Source organism: Carassius auratus, chromosome 27 (genome assembly GCF_003368295.1).
Source record: "Carassius auratus strain Wakin chromosome 27, ASM336829v1, whole genome shotgun sequence".
Classification (NCBI taxonomy): Eukaryota; Metazoa; Chordata; class Actinopteri; order Cypriniformes; family Cyprinidae; genus Carassius; species Carassius auratus.
Window position 1 is genome coordinate 23215213 of NC_039269.1, and position 24240 is coordinate 23239452.

The following is a 24240-nucleotide window of genomic DNA, read 5'->3' on the forward strand; positions in this document are numbered from 1 at the left end:
TACTGCTCACTAGAGCTTGTGTTTACAAAAACACTTTTATTTTACAGTCTAAAAAGAAATTTGGTAGGAATACAAATGAACTGTATATCTTACCAACAACATATACAGTATGACAAGAAATTCCGTGGAGATCACATTCTTGGTAAGGCTGATGCTATTATTCTACATGCTTACAAAAATTGTCCCGTTCTAAATGCATGTTCTAAATGAAATGAGCCATTAGTAGCTTTTTCTACATTTTGTTGTTTTCGTACCAGAAACATCCAAGAGGTTTATTAGCTGTATGAATAATCTTATAAAGTCAGATGTTCCTAAACTTATTATTGTGATACATCAAACATGCTTTAAAAGTCCTTTGTAACATCCTTACATTACACGGACAGTAATCTTTTGTATCATCAAATTTCTAATTCACTTGGTTAGTGAACTGCATGAAAATGAGCACACGAATGAGAAGTTTGATTAAAGACACAAAGCGCTGTAAGTACTACACTTTGTGATTTAATATTTGTAATAAAAGTTTCCAACAAACAAACAAAAAAAAATGATGAGGATGTAATTGTTACAGCGAGAGCCTCCTAGGAGGTTTGAAAACATTCCGAATACTGAATACTTCTCACACGAACATGCGATGAAAAGGAAAAGGCTTAGTAAACCAGACACACGAGGGTTGTTTAGTGCTGGACCACCACCTTTACCTGGATTCTAGCTGACCTCAGAAAACTTCAGAGGAAGTCAAATCAATGGCTGAGCAAACATGAAAATGGTGTCACTGTTGCACATATAAAAATAGAACATTTGCCTTTCAGAGGAGCACAAGCTATCAAGAAGCATACAGTATCCAGTTTCAGTGTAATAAGATACTATAAGGTCACTTATAGAATCTCAGCGCTGATTAATAACACTCTAATCTCTAACGCCGTCTGAGACAAATTCTGCAGGATTCGCGAAACCTGTAACAGACGCAGCACGTTTTGAAATGGAGAAAAACATACTCTGCTATGAACAATTGAAAAGTTACATTATTTACAAACGCGTTTAGGATCTCCTCCGTTCCTACAGACACGAAACTCTTCTACCAAATCGATGCCAGAATCATAAACCACATTTCAGCTGAAAATCTGATCAGTTTAATGAATTTCAGTGATCTCCCAGATGTTTAAGGACTTAAAATTTGGTCTTAAGGGTTTCCGAACTATTGCTGCTCTTAAAAGACGCTTTCGTTAATTAAAATAAAAGTGCAACAAACCTGTGTACGTGCCAGTGTTACATCTATGAGAAAGTGTTGCTAGGCCATGCTGCGCACGAGACGGACAAACAATGGTCGATATCAACTTGAACAGCAAACAAATATGCTAGCTCAACCGCTGACTCAACTAGCACTCTAAACGGTCTTCTAAGCTACTCGAAAGGATATTTCAGAGTTGAAAGCAGAGCTAGCAGGCAGAGATCAGATTCGCGGCTCACTGTGAGCCATAAACTCTACCGTCAAACTACGCTTCGGCTGCTAGATAATGACTCTGTGCTTCTAGGAATTGGTCATGAACAGTCGCAGGCGAACTGTTGAAAGATATTCCCTCTTTTCCACATGACAGGAAGCATATGGGTGTAACGTAACCCTTAAATCCACCTCCATCCGCTTCTGTTCTGGAGGTTAAAGCATCGAGAAATGAAGGCAAGACACTACCAAAAGCATCAAATCAAACAAGACCCTCGCATTCAAAAACTTCAAGATCATATTTCATTGAAAATTTAAACCTAATAAATAAAAAAGGTACTAATGTGGCAATCCAGCTCCATTATGACCCAGACGTTTCAAGACTTTTCATCCCTAGAGTCTTACTGGCCTCTTCATGAGGGTGATGAAAGGAACCATGTGGGTCGAGTCTTGCCACAAACAAATCTCCACAAATAAGGTAACAACTCGATTTAATAAATTAACACACATTTGTTTTTTTTCTTTTTAGGAGTGAGACATTCTTTTTAATCCACGGTTGGCTGGCTGTAGGGATTCACTCTTTCGCCCTGTTTATGTACACGACTCTTTCGCCCCTTTTTGCTGGCAGTGTCAGGGAGGCCAGAGGTCAGTTTTTCAGTCTTTGTGGATGTGCTGGATGTATGGACGCACACAGAGGGAGCAGGAGAGGAAGGCTGTTCAATCATTCACTCGCTCGCACACAGAAACAGTGACTCCAAAGCAATTCTCAAGCTCTTTACTCCTGCACTGAACTGCTGTGTGTGGTAGTGCTGGGCTTGCCAGCTTTTCGTTCATAGTTCACAAGTCTCTGTCCAACAAGGTACCTGCATGGATGAAAAAAACCCAAATGAACACAAGCTCAGATACAGGACAGAAAGGCTATCTTAAAACTTGTTAATTTGTTCCTACGACTTATTAATTTGTAGCAACTGTTCATGTTTCTTTAATTTTGTTCCCTAAATAACCCATGATTTAACTGAAATAAGGGAACAAATGAATAAATTGAATGAACTCTTAATTTGTAAAATCTTTCATTTCCCTTCCCAGGTCTACCACAGTAAGAGTGGTAACACTTGTCATAATCAGAGCTTAGAATTTGTAAATAAATAATTGCATGTAATAGGCCGAACATAAAAAATAATTTGTTTTAATATTTAAAAAAATATATATATGCAAAATATATCGGACTTAAAACAGAAGTCTGTCGGCGCTCCATAAGTTCATGGAAAGAAAAGGATGACAACACGCATTGTTTATTTGCTTTATTTTACAAGAGCATAGATCTTCTGTTTTTATTTTGAGTGTGCAGAAATATGAAAGTAAACACTTTTGCGGAAAAAGTTTTTAATTTTTTTTTTTTTTATGTCTCAGCCGTTTCGATCGCACCGGAGCCTGGCGCACACGTATTCTAGGAATTAAAATTTACATCACAGTCTGTTCATTATTTTATTAAAATAAAATAGTCAACAAAAGATTTAAAAGGTTACACTGGTCAGTTTAAATAGAACTGCATTTATTTATTGAAAAATATTATAACCATATATTTTTTATATTTTATTATACTTTAAAATGCTATTTATTACTGCAATGCAAAGCTGAATTTTCCGAATACAGCTGATTTGTTACTTAAACATCTTTCCAGGATTCTTTGATCAATAAAAAGTTCTAAAGAATGTTTATTTGAAATACAAATCTTTTATAAAATTATAAATGTCTTTGCTATCAAGTTTGATATATTTACTGCATCCTTGCGGACGAAAAAAAAGTATTATTATTTTTTTTTATAAAACAAAATCTGTCCCCGTATCTTTGAATGGTAGAGCAAATGTGTGGCACATTATTGAAAATGTTCTCAAGGTTAAAAAAAAGTCTCTGAATATCAAATCCACTAGGCATTTTTATTGGCTCTTAAAAAATAAGTTAATTTCAAACCCTGTTCAAGACTCACTTGTCGTTCTTGATGTGCTCATAAAGGCGCTTGAATTGTCGGATTTGGAAAAAGAGAATACCCATCAGCACCACTACCATCAGAAGGAAGGGATATATTCTCCTCTGCACCAGATTCTGCATCTCCATAGTGACCCCTATTCAGAGAGACAAGAGGTGGTTAGAATGGATAACTGTGCTAAAGTATTGTAAAATGAGAGAAAACCTCAGCAATAAAAACATTACTGAAGATACATGATGGTTTTTGACTGTTTAATTACGAGTTCTATTGTGGGTGACTGAGGTCCTTGAGAACACACCTGGCTTTCTTAAGGCATGTAAGATATCCCTAATGTTCAGCAGCACAGCCGGTGATGAGCTAATTTTACTACACTACTCCCACAACAGCCATTGACACAGCCCGAATGCTTTCAGTGGTGCAGTAACCGAAATGAATCAGTATATGTGAACATATGCAGAACGATGGTGATCTACTCTTTATTGAGCCATAAAGAGAGTTGGAAGTATCCTGACATGAACAAACAGGTATTTAATGGAATCTTAAATGTAACTATGCAACTCCCATTTGAAGTTTGAAGGACGCCTAACTGTTCAGATTTCATCTGAATTTGTGCACTTAAAAAGCTCAAGTGACCATTTACAATGCAGCTGTTACAACTGGACTTTTTCCTTTTTGATTGAAGACCACTCCAATCTCCACATGATGAAGCCACTCGAGTGAGTGCTAAAACCTCTTCTAAAAGAACAAAGTCCAACTGCAATGACAGTGTCGCTTATGTGATGGCCAGGATAAAAGGAATCAAAAAACATACTATTTATAAGGGCCTTTTTTTTTTTTTTTTTTTACACATTTTTCTGTTTTAATTGTTAAATTAAATTGTATTACCGTATTATTCGGACTATAAGTGGCACCTGAGTATAAGTCGCATCAGTCCAAAAATACGTCAGGATGACGAAAAAAATAGAACCAAGAAACAAGAGAAAACATTACCGTCTACAGCCGCGAGAGGGCGCTCTATGCTGCTCAGTGTAGGCTACAGGAGCACTGAGCAGCATATCTGGCAGCATAGAGCACCCTCTCGCGGCTGAGAAGGTAATGTTTTCTCTTGGTTCATTTCCCCTGGTTCATGTCAAATTAATTTAGATAAATATGTCGCAGGACCAGCCAAACTATGAAAAAATGTGTGACTTATAATCCAGAAAATACGGTAATAATAAAAAAATAAAAATCGTCTAATTAATTGTAATCATGAAACTGACACAATATAACAGCATTTATTTCTTTCTCAAATTCTGTTTTATTTTCCCCCAATTCTGTTTTCTTGTAAATATTCCTTAAAAAATTATGATTTAATAATAGTTTTTTTCAGTAGTAGTAGTAATACTATCATTACATTAAGTAATATGTTTCCGTCACAGTTACTTCAAGTTAAACCAAACTTTTATTTTGACGGGTTGCTGTAAAGACCTTCAGGTTTCTGTTTGTATATGATATGACAGTAATTTTTCTCAAAACAAATGCTAAAATTCTCATGAAGTGACTCTCAGGGCACTTCTGGAGATTATGTTTGTGTGTTCATGTAGTACTCATAAATTAAACACTCATATATCATGTACTCCTATATTGATATATCATTCGGATTCTGATGTACTCGTATATTGAGGCGGCAGAGGCTGAAAACACTGTCTGCGCCATTCAAACACACAGAGACACGTAGGATTCATATTTAAATTGTATTTTTGCGGTTTAATATTCATAGACATTATACAATATGGCATACTGATTTAAGTGTACTGACCTACTTTTGATTTATTCATCCAAATTTTGGCAAAATTCATGACAATCCACATTATACAGTAAATTCCCTCAATGTTCTTTATTTATGTAAACCTCTCTAAGAACCTCACCTACATTTATAATTGCATTGGCTAACAGCAGCATTGTTTCTACCCACCTAGAAGGGAGACGATGCCTACAGCAATCACATAGGGGATGCAGAGAGAAAGAAGCAGTACAGCAATGACCGGGGCCGCCAGCTTCCTGATGATGAAATGAAGGTCTATGTTCCGGATTCCATTGGCATACACCTGAAAAGCAGTTAGTCATTTAGTTAGTGAGTGTATCCTTCACAACAGTGTTTCTTCAGCACCACAGAGCTCATGAACAAATGATAGACACCCCAGCCACTAACCTGCTCAATAACGGTCTTCAACCACCACTGGGGACCCATGAGGGTGATGGCAGCAATGATTTTGGCATGCAGCACTCCTAAAGCCCAGTCCTTAACAGTATAGAGAAAAATAAGAGTCAATACGACTGACACTGCCATACCTCTGTGCCCCACTTAGCGCCTGTGGAAATTAAGTTCTCCAAACAGGATGGATTAGATTAGTAGGGCAAAAGGAGTCTGTTGGAAAAACTGCCTGCTACTGGAGTAAATCCAACCAAAATCTGTTTTCCGGTACATCAGTGACACAGCTCATTAACTCAGACAGAGAACAGTGCACGGCACAAAAACAAAAGCTGGTCAGATAAATACTGACACACAGTGGACATGTCAGGTGGGAACACAGTTGCTAATTCAAGGTTATTTGTGTATAAAGAAGTCACAACACTAAAGAACAATACATTCTCTCATCAATTACTCACACTCATGCTGTCCCAGATGTATATTTCTTCAGATTTCAGATCTCTGTGAGTCCATGCAATGCAAGCAGGTTTATGCAAGACAGCATGAGGGTGAGTAAGTAGTGAGGGAATTTTCTTTCATACTCAAAGTTTGTCATTTATTCACCCTTATGATTTAAAATGAGTGCTGGGCAACGATAAATCGCACCCAAAATAAAAGTGGTAACACAAACTATGACTTTTCCCTCAATAACTCCTAATTTGCTGCTTATTAATAGTTAGAGAAAGGAAGTTATTAAGTTTAGGTGTGGTGTAGGATTAAGGAATCTAAAATATGGTCATGCCGAATAATGCATTAATGTGTGGTTTATAAATACTAATAAACAGTCAATATGCAAGTAATATGCATGCTAATAAACAACTAGTTAACAGTGAGAATAGGTCCTTAAAATAATGGGTTACACTTTATTTTAAGGTGTCCTTGTTACGGGGTAGTTATACATTTAAGTACATTTAACTACATGTACTTCCTATATGGTTAGGATTAGGGTTATTTACATGTAATTATGCGTTATTAATTGTAATTATAATAGTAAGTACATGTAATAAGTGTAAAAAGGACACCTTAAAATAAAGTGTTACCAAATAATGTTACCGTAAATAAAAGTTTTTGTTTAAATGTGTGTGCACTTTGTATATTTATTATGTATATGTAAACACACACACACAAAGTATACATTTAGAAAATATTTACATGTACATATTTATATCATTTATATTATCTATAAATATATACAATATATGTAATAAATATACACTGTGCGCACACACACACACACTTTGCCCACAAAAAAAAAATAATTTTGGCTGCGATTAATCACAATTTATCGTTACCCAGCACTATTTAAAATGTATTTGTCTTTAAAAATAGAATATCTATAACCTTTGAAAGCCATTGGTTTTAACATGCAGTGTGAACAAATGTCAACTGTCAAATAGACTGCTTTTGATACTTTAATGGTGGGATTTGTGTCATTTTGGAGCTTGATTGCCCCAGTCCTCATTTCATTTCACTACATGAAAAAAAAAAAAGCAGAAATAATATTCTTTACAATTAGTGTTTTTTGTGTACCAAGGAAGAAAGGAGTCTAGAACAACTTAAAGGTGAGTAAATCATATTCTGTTCTATTCTGGGTGAACTGTGTCTTTAAGAGCAAGACTTGTATTGGTGCTTTACCTGCCAGGGGTAGAACAGCGGCGTCTGATCCAGCGGCACTCTGAGAGGAGCTACAATCACCAGCTCGAACAGCAGTCCCAAGAGCAGAGGGATCACCCCAGCCAACAGCACTGCCACAATCAGTGTCTTCATAATCTGAGTTCACACAAATCAGCAACACGGCTCATCATCTGTCTTTAGTTGTAGTAAAATAACCCCAAAATCCTCATTTAGGCCTCAATGAAACCTCTGTATTCAGTACCATGAGGGTCCACTCCTGAACCTTGAGCAGGATGACTCTCCGCCCCTGAGGCATCCAGGCCAGCATCACTGTGATCGCTCTGATGGAGAGCCAGCACACATACAGCCCACACGCTGCAGTGTACAGCTCATGGATCTTGGCACTTCCTGTCCAGAAGGACATCAGCCAGCGTCCGGTGAACACTGTGACAAACAGAGCACTGCTGAAAATCTGAGACAAACTTTTTTATGCTTTGAAAACATTAAGATCAGTATAGAAATAAAGGTTTTAAAGAAAATATAATTTAACAACAGCATTTTAATATTTGTACACATTGACGTATTAGTTTATTATGCTTATCAAGAATGCATTTTCTTTTAACAAAAATAATAAGGAATATAAATTGTTATTATTTCATGGAACACAAAAGAAGAAATTTCAGTAACACTATTTTACAGTGTCCTTGTTACACACTACACGCATTTACTATTGTAATACTAGCAAAATGATAGATGATTACATACAACTAACCATAAACCAAAACCTAATCCTAACCCTATAGTAAGTAAATGTTGTTCATTCTTATTACTCAGTACTTAAATGCAATTATACTGTAACAAAAACCTTTTAAAATAAAGTGTAACGTAAATTTCCAAGACTGTGTGGGTCACTGTTTTACATGCAATTACAAGGAAACAGGGACTGAATGTTCAAACTTTAAAAACTGCTTTAAAACAACATTAAAGTAGCCCATAAGTCTATTTTGCTTTAAATCTTGCAAAGTTGCATGATAGCTTTTATTAACACAAGCTTTGAAATGTAATTAAATGACCACTTAAACTGCTTTTGAATCATTTTTGAATATTGAAAGCTCAATGCAATCATCACCATTCTTTATCTATATATATTCTATAAATTAATATGAGGGTGAGCAAATAGTAAGATCTCAATTTGTTGGACCCTCACCTGGTAATGTGAGACACACCAAACTGGCCAAAAGCAGCGTCACACACATGAACAATATCAGCAACACAATCTACAAAGGGGACCACAAAAGAGAAAAAAAAATAAACATTAAAGACCATCAATCTGAAAATCAGATTCACAAACTCAAGACATTCACTGTTATATAAAAGTCAATTGGACAGAGTTGGAGTACCCTTAGAGGGAATCTCATGGGCCGGTGATAGGGCTGAAAGCCCACTGGACCCCCCTGCTGTAGTATGGCCTGGGTGGGCAGCATGCAGTCCTTCTCCCACCACAGGGATGGCGTTGTTTCGGGCCTGCTGGTTGTTGTTGTTGGCTTGCTGGTTGGCGTTGTTCTCATTGTCTTCCTGGTCTCCCAACAAGTAAGAGTGCAAGTCTCTGAAAGGTTTGACACAACGTAGCGCTGATTAAGATTATCATTAACGCTTCAAGATTCAAGAAAGAGATTAAAGAAAGGTGAACTAAACCCTCCTATTAAAATCAAGGTGTAGGCATAATGTAAATTAGAGATTTATTCCACAATGTGGACAGCTTTACTGGTTTTAACAGAAGCATTTGTGAAAGGGCAGAACTCCGTACACGTGAACACAGTTGCATGGCATTCATTGATTATAATGGAATAAAATGGGCATAAAATACCACATTTTACCCCAAGATCTACTGAATCAAAACTAATGATTGTTATTGTAACATCAATGGAAATATTAGACAGTTATGATTTGTCATGATCGTGCGACCCTTACACAAAGGTCAATTCCAGTGACAGATTTTTTTAGGACAACCCAGAGAAAACCAGGAAAAGTCATTTCAGTCCATGAGGTTAACGGACGTAAGCAGCAAAAGGGTCAATGTGTGTGAGACTCACAGCAAGTAGCCAGCAGTCACAGTCCACGCTCGCACTAGACCTTTGAGCCACTGTCGTGTATGTCCCTGTTCCAACAGAGCAGGAAGAACAACCTGCAACAAAAGCAACTCCAGAGACAGCTCACTCACTGGAGCATCGCTGAGAGAGAGAGAGAGAGAGAGAGAGAGAGACAGAGAGAGAAAGAGAGGGGAACTCATTACATTTGTGTATAAACTACTGGTATCACTCTTCTAATAGAGCATGACATCAATTTGTAGGTCACTCATAATGCTATGGAACATCTAATAGGTTTTTAGAATAAAATGGCCTAGGGGTCATCTAACCAGATCTGAAGCATTTTTCCAGGTCCTCTTTAAATAATAATTTCACACTGTGACTCCTGGACAATCTCATTTTATTTCATCCTTTCAATTCTGGAATACTAATAGGAACATTTTTATAGAGCCAACACTACTGCCCCTTTTGTGTGTGCATTAACTGATTACCGTTGTAGTCGTTCTGTAGCAACTTGTCCCAAGAGGGTCTGGCTGCAGACTTGCACTTGCATTCTCAGACTTGCATTCTCAGACACTTGCACTTCCGCTAGTGACGTCATTATTTTATTGATTTTTTTTTTTTACTTTTTTTTTTTTATTTCCCAACATTTTATAACAGTAGCCAGGTGGCGAAGACAATAAAAAAATAAACTAAATTACAATGTCACTTGCAATTGCTACTAGCACTCTCTGCTACCTGCAACCCAGACACCAAGCAGTGTCGGCCCAGATGTGGCCCACATGTGGCCCACACGGATTTCATGCGGGCCAGATGTGGGCCGGATCTGGGCCAGCACTATGTTGCTGTCTGGGAACACTCGCAATCGACACAAATCGTGCATGTTGCCAATGGAGACAAGAAGCTGTAGTGGTGAATAAACGCAAAGCGCAAAGTTTCGAGTTAAGCATTTTTCCATATAGAATAAACTGTCTACAACTCGTTTATATCACTGTCTTTGTCCATTAAGCTACATTATGTGTTTTATTTATAATGATTTTCTATAGCAGGAAAACATTTAATGTACAGTTTAACACACTGCGTTCTGTACTCATCTGCCTGCCTGTACGGAGCTGATCCTTTTAAAATCACTTGATGCATTTCATAATGCACGTTCATATTTGCTGATCTGTATATACGTTGAGTCAACAACAAGACATATAGGCTATGCCTGCTGAATTGTCTTTATCATCTTAGTGTGTTATTAGGCCACATTAAGCGTTCGCATTGTGTTCATAGCCATCTGCTTGCCTTGTTGTACATTAAATAATAACTAAATATCGAATTTGGTCTTTTAATTGAACTTAACGTATCCTAATACATTATGCCATATTAAGTGTTTGTTTTTTCTACAGGAGGAAAATGCTTAACGAAAGACTTTGTGTATAGTAGTAGGCCTACTAATTTAGTTTTAATCGTTTAATCACCACCACAGCGTCTTGTCTCCATTGGCAACACGCACGATTTGTGTTGATTGCAAGTGACGTCACAGGTAGCGGAGAGTGCAAGTAGCGATTGCAAGTGAAATTGTAATTTAGTTTCTTTTTTATTGTCTTCACCACCTGGCTACTGTTGTAAAATGTTGAGAGATTCAAACAAAAACGTATAAATAAATAGAACAAAAAAAAAAAAAAAGACTGCAAGTGACGTCGCAAGCGGAAGCAAAAGTATCTGAGAGTGCAAGTCTGCAGCCAGACCCTTCTCACTTGTCAACAATATGCTTTTAAGGCATTTAAAAATAACCATGTCATTAATGTTTTAGAACCAAATGTTGAAGTTTCTTCAAATAATGCTTAACCTTAGACTTTAAGGCTACGTTCACACTGCAGGCTGAAACGACCCAATTCCGATTTTTTTGCCCCTATGCGACCTGTATCTGATCTTTTCATGACAGTCTGAACGACACAGATCCGATCTTTTCAAATGTGACCTAGGCCACTTGGGTATGTGGTCCTTAATCCGATACGTATCCGATCTTTTAAAATGCGACCTCCATCTGAACGGCCAGGCCACATGAATCCGACCTGTACGTCATTGTTACGCTACAAACGTCATAGTTCTGCGTTGAAGTAGGCGGGAACGAGAAGAGCCACTCACATCAGTATCCCACCACTCTTGGCTGCGACTCCGCACCCACACGTTTCTCTGTACCGACGTTGCTAACACAGCTCCACAAAACGCCATGGCCAAAAACCTTGCTCTCCTCCTTTTTAATTTTCTTCTTAAAACAAGAAGATTGTAATTGTGCTGGCTCCATTGGGGAAAATAACTTTAATATTGCAAAAAAAAAAAAAACTCCGCTGTTGACTACACTGTTGTTGACATCCATGTTTAACAATAGCTACTTCCGCAAACAATGAGTGATGTCGTTCAGTGTTGAGTACTCTTCTGCGCATGCAGGTCACTTCTGGGTCATTTCACGTTGACACAGGAGATCACAAAAGGTCGCATTTAATTGGAAATGTGAACAACCTTGCAAAAAAAAAAAATCACATTTAAAAAAAAAATCGGAATGTAGCATTAAGCCCTGCAGTATGAACGTAGCTTAAGGCCTGTTCGTAATAACTATTAGCGCCACATCAATGAAGAATGAACCAACTTTTTTATTTACTTTAAGACATGTCATTTTCAGCTTTGAATACTCAAGCCTTTTAATGTTAGCCAATTTTGATAGACTGACAAAGTTTGTATCATTTATCAGCATTAAAAAAAAAATCATTATGAAAGTTATTCTAACCATACTGTACATTATAATAATAGTTGTGTTGTGCAATTCCCCATTCCCCAAAATGATTATTAAAACTTTGAAGATATAATTTTCAATATAGTTTTCATCCTTGATGTGAACAGCCCTTTATTCTACATTATATATTTCAGTTAACCCGAGGAAACAACAGGACATCGATTAGTGTACCAGGAGAGAACAGGGCATTATGTAGTGTAAAAAAAAAAAAAAAAAATGTAAACCTTAAAGGGATAGTTCACCACAAAAATGAACATTCTGTCACCATGTGTTCACCCTTATGACCCATAAATGAATGTCTACATAAGATATTTTGAATAATGTCTCCGCTTTTGTCCAAATATTTTCATATGGGTTTGGAAGTTCAAACACAAGCTTTCTCAGTCAGTCTTTCAAACAACATTTAAAAGCCCCAACACGTGACAGATGGCCTCTTTCCACAGAAGTCAGAGTCAGTGCCCTAACAAACACTACAGCTGTTCAAAGTACTCTCCTAGTGATGATTGTAAAGCTCAGCACTGCTTTGAGGACAGCAGGGTTACATAGGGAAAAATACTCTACACAAACACAGAGTGAGGAGACTTTCTAGAGCATCACTGTGGTGGACATTATATTAATAGCTCTCTGCAAGATCAGACTGTAGTAACGCTCTGCTGGGAATGATGACATCAGGTGTAACACACCTGCCAAATGATGCAACAGGCCCACTCGGCACTACACAGAGTCCAGACACTCATTAGGTAACGAGGCAAATGTCTGCCATGACAGCAGTAATTAGCACTTCCCATTTATGGCCCTTTAAACCATGGAGTCACACAGAGAAAGAACTTTGCTTCCTTTGGTTGTAATCTCTGACTGGATTTACACAGTAAAACAAGCAAAAGCACCTTGTCCTCAAGCTCTGAATGTTTACACAAAGTTTAGGCAATTATCTCAAGGAATATTAAGCTTTAAGTCTTTACAACAATGAGATGGAAATACATTTTATTTACCTGTAAAGCATCACATTGTAGGGAAGAAATGTAGGGAAGATGTGTTTGATTATCCGGATAGGAAGCCACAACATGAGAAGAACGATTGAGCCAAACACAACCTGAAAAGAGAGAAAAAAACTTTTTATTTTTAGAACATGGAAAACAGAATAGTAGGGAGCACTAGAGCACACTTTGCATTATCTTACAAAAGTACTGCATTCCTTGAGAAACTTTAAAAACTGAAACATAGTTTTCCTCCCACCTTGTATTTCTTCAATCACAAAACTTTTGCAAAAGAATGCAAAAACCATTTGGATATTTTTTCCTCCATTTTATTTTCTTCCCCATCACCATGAAATTTAAAGGGATCTGTTGAAAAGGGTCTCAAAAATAGTGGAACATTTACTCACCACTGATAATATGAATCGTCTTAAGTGCCTATATATTGGTAGATGTATCATTTCCTGCACTGGGTTGAAATCTGGATCATTCAGATTTCTGAGAAACCACAAGACTCCAGGCCTTAGAACCTAAGAAATACAAAAGAAGCACTTGCATCCCTCAAACATCTCCTGAAAAATCTTCTGCATGATGAAACTGCTATAAAAAATGCCCACCTCTCTGAGTAGAAGAATGAAAGAGGCAAAATAGAAGACATAGACCATCCCCACCAGCCAATGAAGGAACATGGTGGTCCCTGGGGCGGATTCAAAACTCAACTCTCTGTCTTTCAAAGAGGCATCAAACATTTCCTACAAAAGAGAGAGATAAACAAATGTTAACCTTTTCTGTATGACAAATACTAAGTTTAAGGTTCCTGAGCTAAACTTACTAAGGTTTTAAAGGTGAACTCATAACTTTTTTCGTCCTTAAAAAAAAAAAATGGGGGGGAAATGAAGCAGAGCAGCCGTCATTGAGATGAATGGGAATGCTAACCAATAGCTTTCTCCAATTTTATTAAAGACATTTTGGGCCAACATGAAGAGAAAGGCAAATCTTAAATTAGTTTGATAAAATGAAACTAAATACCAGAGAGCAGATATCAAGCCACCAGCCGCAGATGAGGGGGAACACGCCAATCTCCACAACTACTAGAAGAGAGACCTGGAAGAAACAAAATATGAGCCTCAACAAAAGAAGTAGATGACTGATACTAAACAAACAGCAAATATAAAACCTATACATAGCAGCATAAATAAGTGTATTAGGCCCAGGCCTGTAATCTAATTTTAGATGATGTAATCTAATTAAAGCATTAATGTGACTGAGAACACAGAATTACAGTAAATCCCAGAGATCATTGGCAAAACCAGTTGTTGCAACCAATGTTATTAAGTCATTGTATTTCTAATTACTAAACAAGTTTAGCAAAGATGGCTTTACAGAACAGTGCGTATAAACTGCTGATGTAACTGACCTTTACAACAATGTAGCAGACTCCTAACAAGCGGCGTGATCTTTGAAATCTCACTAGTGCTGCTAATCCCTGAGATCTGAATTAAGGAAGGGAACATCAGGGGCTGTAAACTTCCCATATTAAGATAACATATATGAGGAGTGTTTCTGTAATACTGCCCTAGAAGACAACATAAACTGGAACTGATTGACTTGAAAGTAAATGTGGCAATTTCATAAAAAAAATAAAAAATAAAAAAAAAGATTCTAGTCATATTTTGTGTGTAACTTCCTAGAAGACTTGGGTGTTTAAGGATACATGACACACGATGAGTGTGATGGCTAAAAGGACATATCCAACTATAGTAGTGATGAGTCCCTCGAAGTGTGAGGCACGAACCTGAAAACAGAGACAGTTGTCAATGTTGAAACTGCATTTAAACAATTTTTTTTTTAAGTAAATCTGGATAAAAGGTCCAAAACTAATCTGATACTTACATATTCTTCAAAACCAAGTCCAACCACTGAGAAGTGGCCAATATGGTAGGGACAGAAAGCTGAGAAGGGATGATTTTAAGTTTGTAATTGAAAAACAGTCAATAGCTATGTTTCCATATACTTATTTTTATGCGCATTTTGGGAAATTGCATTATAAAAAAAAAAAAAAAAAATAAAAAAAAAAAAACGCTGGAAACACCAAGATGCGCATAAATTCTAAAAATGCACATTTAAAAAAAAACACGTATGTGCTTAACGAAAGTAAAATGAATTTCTTATGCTGTAAGAAAACAGGTGCATAAACTACGATGGAAACAATTTTGCCAAATAAATGTCTTAATGTGCATAAAAAAAGACGTTACTTTGCGATGGGACAGCATAACTGGACCAACCAATGGACTGATCTTATTGCGCAGCACCAGAAATGCTAGTTTTATCATTCTAAAATGCCTGAGCAAAGTCTTTTCAAAGTGCTCCATTATAATTAACTCCCAGAACAGTGTTCCCAAACAGCAAACTCCAAAAATAAGATAACATGACCATGTTTCTTCTGCGCGCTCTGAAGCTTGTAACTAATTGTATACAAACATGATTAAATACAAGCCTTCTCCCACGGCATCAAATTCATTTTGTCTTTGTGATATGTAGTGCAAGTTAATCAGGAAGTGACGATTTTGTTCTCTTCAACTCACTGAATGGAAACGATGCTTCATTCACAATTTCTGTTATACAACATTCCAATTTTGCACATAGGTTTAATTAGAAACTTTGGATGGAAACAAGGACGGTTACTGAACATGAATGCATTCATGCTATAATTTGTTGTAAAACGAATCTGCAGTAATGCTTACCAAACACCAGGATGAAGAGTGTGTTGAGTGAGACCACCCAGAACACATGTTCCTAAAGCATAAATAGTATTAATTTTTAGTTCTTTTGAACGGGATGTTTTTTGAGAAATTAAGTATTTGTGTAACTTACCAGAAAAACCAGGGACCCATCAAGCCCAAGCATCTAAGGAGGGAAGAACAGGTTTAAAGTTTCTCTGAAATATTTTGGTCTGATGTATGACACAGTGACATACAGCACATAAACTCACCCTTTCCCAAGTGAGCTCTTCAGCTGCGCGATCCCATTCAAGAGCATTCCAGTTCATATCATCTGCACAGAACAAACACAATGTTGCAGCCGCCAAACAGCTTTTTGCACCAGTTTGCATTCATACCCACTGAAAAGTTTCTCATTTTTTTAATTAAAGCCGTCATACCCTGTGCTCCATTGTTGGCATCTGCCACATCTTCGGCTCCTCCATCCTCCTCATCTTCATTATCCAGCTCCATCTCTTCCACAGGGTCAGCGGGGAGGTCAGGAGCTTCAGCCGCTGCAGCATTTTCTGCTGGAGGTTCAGCCGGCGCGGGCATGGGCTGGTTTTCAGCACCCCCATTACCCTGGCCAGCATCCTAATGGATAGGATATTAATAATTAAGAAAATTGGAAACAGCTATGGTGGAGTCTGTGCATAAGAGGGTTTGTGAAGTCGTAGTGGTAAACTGCATCTGGTTCAAACCAAGAAAAAATAAGCTGCTATTTTGGTAAGAGTGCAGTCTCTAGAGATTCAGGGGATAATGAGGGATTTGAAAATGACAGAAGGTCAGGCAGGCCACTGTGTTGTGCTCAAATCAAAATGATAATTACAGTAAGCAGGAAGCAAAGTAAACAAAGAGGGTCATGGCGCAACCTGTATAATTGGTCTCTAAAGAATATCAGGCTTTCAGAAAGTTTCGCTGCCTTAAGCTGTAACAGGAATGTCATTTTTGCTGTACAGAAGCTGCTGGTGTGGAAAAATGAAAATACAAAGTTTATTAGGAATAAACAGAAGTTTGATCCACCAGTATATATATATATATATATATATATATATATATATATATATATATATATATATATATATATATATATATATATATATATATGGGCCGGGACTCGATTAAAAAAATTAATCTAATTAATTAGAGGCTTTGTAATTAATTAATCGAAATGAAGCGCATTTTAATTGCAGATAAATATTTGACCTGAGAACAGTGAGAAGTAATTTTTCTTTCACATGGATTTATAGTATACCATTGAATAATGACAATACATAAGCTTAAGCAACAAAATATTGTTTATTTTTGTTCAACCAAGTCTAGCAGACCAGTGCAATTTTTGCCATGAAGTGTATCAATAGCATATTTAGAAACAATTTAGAAATAGTACATTTCAGAAATTCAGGAAGCTTATAGGTGCTGGAACCTTCTGTAAAGTGTTAAGTAATACACAATACTGTCAATTACATTCAGAACATTGGAAACCCCGACTATTAGAAAACATCTCTCTGTTGCTTCAGAGGCCATAACATACTAATTCCAACTCTCAATAACCTTGGCCAAAACAATAAAGAGTTCAACATAAACTGTTGCACCAACAAAATAATACATAGTTCAACATAAAGTGTAAAGTCCACGCTAGCTGCTATATGTTTTGCGTTGAGGTGATACTTGAGGCTCGATGTGCTGCAGTGATATGCCAACGCTAGTTGGTGCTTCAGTATAATCGGTCCGCCGAAACTCATCCAGTGACAAACGTTCCGCGGTGCAAAAAGATTTTTTGTGTAATTAATTAATCTCAATTAACGCGTTAGAGAGAGAGAGAGAGACCAGTGAGGGGCACAGGTGTCACTCATTTCCAATTACTCCACTGGCCTCGCTCCGTTCCCACGGCTCTCAGCCCCACCCCACTCGTCACATACTGTTTTACTACTTTTTTGAACAGATAAATGCAGCCTTAGTGAAGTGTCTTCTTTCAAAAAAACAATTTTTTCATTCCTACCGACCCCAAACTTGCCAGTGCAGTAATGATGACTAAAGTAAGACTTAGTAAGACTACGTTTTTAATCACACAATTTTATTAGTGAATCACTATCGTTTATTCTAAATCCATTCAATTTGAGTGTAATATGCATTCAATCAGATGAAAAGTGATGTGAAGTCACAGATATTATACCTCATTAGGTGGTCCTGCTGCATTAGCAGGTTGCTGCTGGTTCTGCTCCAACCATAACGGGGCTCCCCCATGAACAATCTGCTCCCGCAGCCACACCAGACTGATGAAGGCGCAGAGGGTGCAGGTCACCACAAAGCAGCCCTGCAGGCAGTCGGCCAGCAGGTTCTCCCTGCAGAGGATGAACATTCACTGATCATCACTTCTGAAATATCCATCCATTACTATTCACCACGCAACCATGTCCACGGCTAAACCCGAGACCTCAGCGAGGATTGAAATAACCCATCATGCTCAGAGTTCACAATGAGCCGATCGGCAATGTAAATGAATATTTTAAGGAGAAAACCTGAGAGCTTTCCTGTCTGATACGTACGTGGAGAGCATATCTAACGGCAGAGTCAGGAGGGAGCTTACGGATCCAGTAAACAGACACTTATAGATGCGACCTACAGGAAAGGGAGAACATTATGTGAGGAACAGAATAAAATGCACAACATTGGGATAAAAGACAGCTTACTACTGACAGCGTACCAGACTGTGACCTCTGGGCATCACTTACATGCTGTTAGAGGTACAACCCCCAGCCAAGCAAAGGCAACAAGCGTGTAATGAAACCAGTATCGGATAGCCGTGCCTATACTTGTGACCAGTCCTGCGAAAATGTCCTGCACTGGAAGCCGTGAAGGCATGTCTGGAGAGTAAACTGAAAGAAAGAGAGACAATTGTAGATAAACATTTTGGGCTCCTCCCAATTAGAAGTGTAACATACAGTACGGTAAATGAGGGATTAGAAACTTAATTTCATTCAAATTTAAGATGACCATAATCCTTCGCAATCTATTTAAACAAACTAATAGGATTTTTTTTTTTTCAAAGTTGTTTAATATATATCTGACTCTACAATAATGAGCATGCCTCTGAAAAGCATAACTCTACAAACAGAAGTTCAGAAGAGGCATCTCTAAAGCATCTCTTTCGAACTCTGAGAATCAAAACAATTATTGTCCACATAAACACAGATGGCAACTAGGGGTGTAACGGTTCACAAAATTCACGGTTCGGTTCGATACGATACACTGATGTCACGGTTCGGTTCGGTTCGGTTCGATACGTTTTAGATACAGCAAAATGTAAAAACATCTCAACTTTTCAGAATGCCGCAAGCGCACCGCGGGTCATGTGACAAGAACCAACCAATCAGCTTCATCCTTTCCCGTAACAACGTTGAGAGCTCAGCCAAGATGAAGGAACAGCTGATCATAGTTGTATATGGATTGCAATTTTGAAATAAATTCAGTAGCAGAGCTACTGCAAGCGATTTTTAGAGCTGCAAATCCATTTATCCTTCGCTGAAATTTCCGCGTCTCATGGAGAGAGCACGTCATTGTTGCTTAGCAAAGACAGACGCCTCATGAGCGCTTCTGCCCGAGCGCTTTGGAAAGGAGGAGAAAGACGTGCTTAGCGTTTTCCACGCGTTTTTAGGAGCGATATGTGAACGGCCCCTAAGGCGCTCGCTCACTCAGCACGCGCTGAAGGCTCGTTGCAAAATGTCGAATGCCTTTAACAGACCAGAAATATAAGATCCTAAAATAACCAACAGGTCTGGTGTTTGGGTTGGATTCCCTGTAAGCTATAGTGTCTAAATGCTGCAGGGATAGTTTGCTGCGTGCATGTTTCTCCTTTTTTTCGTCTTTTCCCAGATAGTACTGACGCATATATCCCAGATATTCCCGCTGTTTTTTTTTTTTTTTTTTTTTTTTTTTTGTAATCCCGCTGGTGTACCCTGTCATGTTGCAGATGCGACATACCGTTGTTTTTTTATCCACCACTCTCTTGCCATCACCATTATAGCTTAAAGGGAATCCAAAGTGCACCCAAACACCAGACCTGTTGGTTATTGGAGGATCTTCTCATTTCTAGTCTGTTAAACGCATTGGCTATTTTGCAACGAGCCTTCAGCGTGTACTGAGTGAGCGAGCGCCTGCTGAGTAGCCTAACATAAACATATAAGATGGTGTTTTTTTCTTCTTCGGGAGTGTCAGGGGCGTTGCCTGTTACGTTGTTTGGGTTATTGGGCTACCTTGTTGAACGCATATCATTATATTTCTTTCTCTCTCTTTTTTTTTTTTTTTTCAAATATAATTAATTACTCCAACGAACCGTTCGGTATACGTAATGCGTACCGCGTACCGAACCGAAAGCGTCGTACCGAACGGTTCAATACGAATACGCGTATCGTTACACCCCTAATGGCAACATTTAAAAACAAACTTAGGATGCAGTGCTTGTATCTAATCTTACTAAAATTATCCCTCACTTAAGCATAAAGGAATTATTTTATTTTCTGATTATCTTAAAAGCTTAAATTATTTAAAAATAATACTTATAAAAATAAGAAATATTACTACAGTAGCATTCCAATGTAAAACTTCCAATAAAAACTATAATTATTTTATTTTATATTACAAATGTAAAATCCCAATACTAATATTTATGGCTGTCTTCATTTACATGAAACCATAAAGTTTTTATTTTGGCAGAAAACCACAGGGAGCCCTTGAAGATTCTCTTTTGTTAATATCAGCTTATATGAATCCTTTTTATAAGTTTGGGAAGATGGTCGGTGCATGTTCCATACCCAAATGCAAGCTATAAACAACCCAAACTCAAACTCAGCACATGCAGAGAGAATTTTGTATGGAGTAATTTTAAAGGTCCTATGACATGAAAATTTCACTTTCTGAGGTTTTTTAACATTAATATGAGTTCCCCCTAGCCTGTTTATGGTCCCCAAGTTTCTAGAAATTTGAATCGGTGTAAATCGAGATTTTGCTATCTTTCTCTGCCTTTGAGAAAATGGAAGCTCAAACGGGCTGATCTTAAATCTCCTCCTTGTGACGTTGTAAGGAGAATTGTTAGCTCCCCTTTCTCTGCTTTGCCCGCCCAAAAATGTACATATAAATTCAGTCGCAATGTCAGCACAGGCTGTCAGTGAACAGAGCCATTTTGACACACTGAAAGCACAGAATCATGAGCTGCTCATGTGTGCCAGAACACAGTGCCGCGCTTCACTCTAAAACATGCAGCTTATATAGTTATTTAATTAAATCACAGGCTTTGTGATTTAATAATCTCACTAAGCCATTTTGCGACTTTGGTGCTTTTTTGTTTAATCGTGTCATTCCATGTTAAATAATACATTAAGCTCCCACAGAAGACTGCAAGGAATTCTTTCCAAAGGGCTTGTGTGTACATTCCTCCCAAAGCTTTTGAAAAGCAATGGCCAAAACTAAATCAAAACACTTTTTATTGTAGTAAAGCCTGGGTGTAAAAACCTTGTTTCAGCTCAGCAAAGAGCAGCTATGTCAGACAACACGAGTGCCGTGCTGAGTGACGAGGGACGTCACATGATTAACCCATAGAGCCCTTTGGCTCTGAAGCACACAATCGCTCCTACTGAACAGGCCATTCGAGGCTGTTGTGACTCTATAGAACCGTTCGTGGCTTTGCCTCCCCTGAAGAATGTAATGAGAGTGGGTTACTTACTTGGTGTGAAAGCAAATCTGTGCTTGCATAATTCGCAGTACTCTTTTCTGCTGTGTTTAAGCCACTGCACCAAGCTGTGAAAACACAAGAGGGGAGCAGGAAGTGGCCATGAGGATGGTGATCTGACTTGTGTGAAAAAACACAGAAAATTCTGCTTCGTTTCCCATTTTGACATGGGAAGAATAACAACAGCTGGACCTGTTACATTGAGGAGGACCCCTGAGCTCATAAGTTGCAGCTAGTCAGTTAGCCAAAAGGGTGTTGCTGACGCTTTCCATTCAGTAACCGAAAAGAACAAAAACCTGAACACAAAGCCTTACAAAAATAACTGGACCCATTAGAAAGGTTAACCTAGATCTATTGACAGACATTCGCTTCTAGAAAATGCCAAATTAGCTAATGTAGGGTGTTAAAGAAATGTGCAATACAACACTATTTTATTTTTATGATTTTCTTTTGCCAAAGCAATACACACTACAATTCAAAAAGTTTCAGTCATTTACCTTTGTTTAAAGAAATTATTTTTTTTATTCAGCACATATGCATTCAACTGATCAAAAGTAACAGCAACGACATGTATAATATTATAAAAGATTTCTTTATTTCAAATAAATGCTGTTCTTTTCATGTAATAAAAAGTGTTTTCAACATTGATAATACGAGATGTTACATGACCACCAAATTACAATTCAATGTAAAATATATCTGAAGCACCATGCAACACTAAAGATTGGAATAATTGTTTGTGTAAATTCAGATCTCAGGACTACATTACAACTTAAAACATTTGTAAAATATTAATCAGTTAATTTAAAGGATAATAATATTTCACAACATATACTATTTTTTTTTTACTGTGCTTTCAATCAAATAAATGCTGTCTGGGCGATCATAAGAGACTTCTTTCAAAAACATTTTTAGGAATGTTACTGACCCCAAATTCTTGAAGGGTAATGTATCAACCAGACTTCCACTAAATAATCTAAACTATGCTCAATGCCTGCACTTGTTGACTTGTAAGCTTACTACTGAACAGCAAAGCCTTTGTCAGATCAGATCATATTCTTGTTTGTCAGAGCTTGGAACTCCTTCTTACATTGCAAGTGGTTATCCATTTCACTCTGTCCCATTACTGACTCATCATGAGTAGGACACCTAGAATTATTACTGCAGGACACCAGGTACAGTGTAGTTCCCTGCTTGAATTACTTCCTCTGCATTTTAAAGCAGACACAATAAACTAATAATAAAGTGCATTTAGGAATGAGCCAGCTTTAATCATTGAATGTTATCTCTAATGTCCCATTTCTAAGTCTAAAAACAATGGACTCTAAAAATCTGACATTGTACACATCGTATGACCAGAAATGAAAAGGTTGTTGTGCAGGGAATTTGTGACTGAATGAACAAAGCTCTTACCATTCTTGGTGGATGAACTTAATACTTCCAGTGCACACGCAGGGATGGTAGAGGGGTTTGTCCTGAGTTCCCTCAGATCGACACACCCTACATATATCAGCTGCCAGAAAAGATGGGCAAAATAAACATTTAAAACCATACAGTATGTGCAGAACAAATTAAATTAAATGAGAATGAACTGGATATGAGTGTTGCAACAAACACACTGTACAAAAGTAATAAAACTAGTCATATTACGTTTTATGATTTTCAATTTATACGGATTAAAAAAAAAACACAAGTGTAGATACATGCAAGATTATTGCTTGTTATCTTGCCAATCAGTTTCCTGGTCATCTACATAGGTCTTGGCGACAACAACAGTATAAACCTTGACTAGATAAAGAATAACATGAGAGACAACTATCACTCCAGCACAATAAAGTTTAAAAATCAATGGTTTCTCATTTTGAAGCAGTGTTTCAAATATGTTATACGTGATTTGACTGATATATTACGTGATTCGTTTATTTCACCAGATGTCTGGTGCGTTTACACCTGGCCAAAATACACAAATAAACCATTCTACGGGAGTTACGTGTCACACGTTTTTATAATGGCTAATGTGCTTTTAACCGTTTCCATGACGTCCTTTAAAGTCGAAATCAAGTTCAAATTCATATTATTTGGACTAGCTTGGATGATGACAGCTATACTAAAGACCAAGCTGGAAGGAAAACATTTAGCTCGTTAGCTGGCTAAAGCCACATCAGTTTACGTTACAGTTGCATATTTGATTGCCCGCCCCGGCTAAATCTTCACATACTGACAAACATACGTTTGTACCGCGTTTAAAAAGCAACAACATGGAAACAGACGGTCAGCAACAATGCCTCTGTGTCTAGACAGCTTACCTTCTTCGGCAGTGTCCATCTTGTACGGTGACGCACTGTCCTCTTTACAGTCAACACATAACACACACACCGCGGAACAAAACACAATATCAGCTCACAACTACGCTAGAATACAACATGACCCATGCATGAACGCCGCGTTACCCCAGACCCGACCCCGTTCTTCCGTGTAGTGCTCACAGATAGCGCTGACAAAGCTACTTGTTAGTCGACTATTTTTCTGCACGGTTTAACATGTTTGTGGCCTGGATCCGAATGTGCTGCTACGGTTTCGATTTACGGCAGAACAGCGCGCATGCGCAGAGAATGCGACACTTTCTGGCGTTTTCCGGTGG

General features: G+C 37.8%; 1 pseudogene; it reads right to left on the reverse strand.

Annotated features, from left to right (window-relative positions):
* Window positions 1–457: 457 nt before the first annotated feature.
* LOC113045964 (E3 ubiquitin-protein ligase MARCH6-like) lies at window positions 458–24175 on the reverse strand (annotated as a pseudogene).
* Between the last annotated feature and the right edge of the window lie 65 nt (window positions 24176–24240).